Consider the following 1,187-nt stretch of genomic DNA (forward strand, 5'->3'; position numbering starts at 1 on the left):
ACATGCCTATTTGAATACATACATAACTATTTGAACATATCATCATCATCATCATCATCATCGTTTAATTTCCGCTTTCCATGCTAGCATGGGTTGGACGATTTGACTGAGGACTGGTGAAACCGGATGGCAACACCAGGCTCCAGTCTAATTTGGCAGAGTTTCTACAGCTGGATGCCCTTCCTAACGCCAACCACTCAGAGAGTGTAGTGGGTGCTTTTACGTGTCACCCGCACGAAAACGGCCACGCTCGAAATGGTGTCTTTTATGTGCCACCCGCACATTTCAATACATACATACCTATTTGAACACATACATGCCTATTTGAACGCATACATGCCTATTTGAACACATACATATCTATATGAACACATACATGTCAATTTGAACACATACATACCTATTTGAACATATACATGCCTATTTTAACACATACATAACTATCTGATTACATACATAACTATTTCAACATATACATAACTATTTGAACACATACATAACTATTTGAACACATAACTATTTCAACACATAACTATTTCAACACATACATGCCTATTGCAATACATACATCAATACTGGACCACATATGTGTCTAATGGAACACCTATATTCCAATTGAACACCTACGTCACTACTGGAATATAGTTGGTCACATAAATACTATTGGATTATATTCAACACTGTTGGAATACATAAGTAAGAATTTGTATGTTACTTATGTAACTAATGGATTGCATATATGCCTATTGGAACACACATATCTCAATTGAATACCTATGTTACAACTGGAACATGTATGGTCAGTAATGCAACACATACATAACTATATCACTACTAGAACACAGATATCCTGCTTGGAATACATGCGTCCCTATTGAAACATAGGGTGTTCCAGTAGCGATATATGTGTTCCAATATGAAGGCTTGTCGGATCTATTTCAAAACGGGAGCACCAGTTTTCATTTATGTTTTATGTAGTGTTTTTGGTACGGAAAGACTTTCAAACTTCGTATACTTATCTATTTTGTGTTATAGAACAGAAAAAAAATTTTGTATTCGAATTTATTTCATGTAAAAAATTGTCTTATTTCGATAATTTCTACTAATCACTGACATCTATTCAGTTGAAAACAGTTAGCGCTGTAACGGTGTATATCGTGTTAATCCCCTAACCCTAACCCTAACCC

The 1,187-nt window shown here is 35.4% G+C and overlaps 1 protein-coding gene across 3 annotated transcripts in view; it reads left to right on the forward strand.

The window, feature by feature from the left end:
• LOC106881161 (uncharacterized) overlaps nt 1–1,187 on the forward strand; it is a 47,252-nt gene that overhangs the window by 41,874 nt on the left and 4,191 nt on the right. The window lies entirely within an intron of this gene.

The sequence above is a fragment of the Octopus bimaculoides genome, chromosome 1 (assembly GCF_001194135.2).
Source record: "Octopus bimaculoides isolate UCB-OBI-ISO-001 chromosome 1, ASM119413v2, whole genome shotgun sequence".
NCBI lineage: Eukaryota > Metazoa > Mollusca > Cephalopoda > Octopoda > Octopodidae > Octopus > Octopus bimaculoides.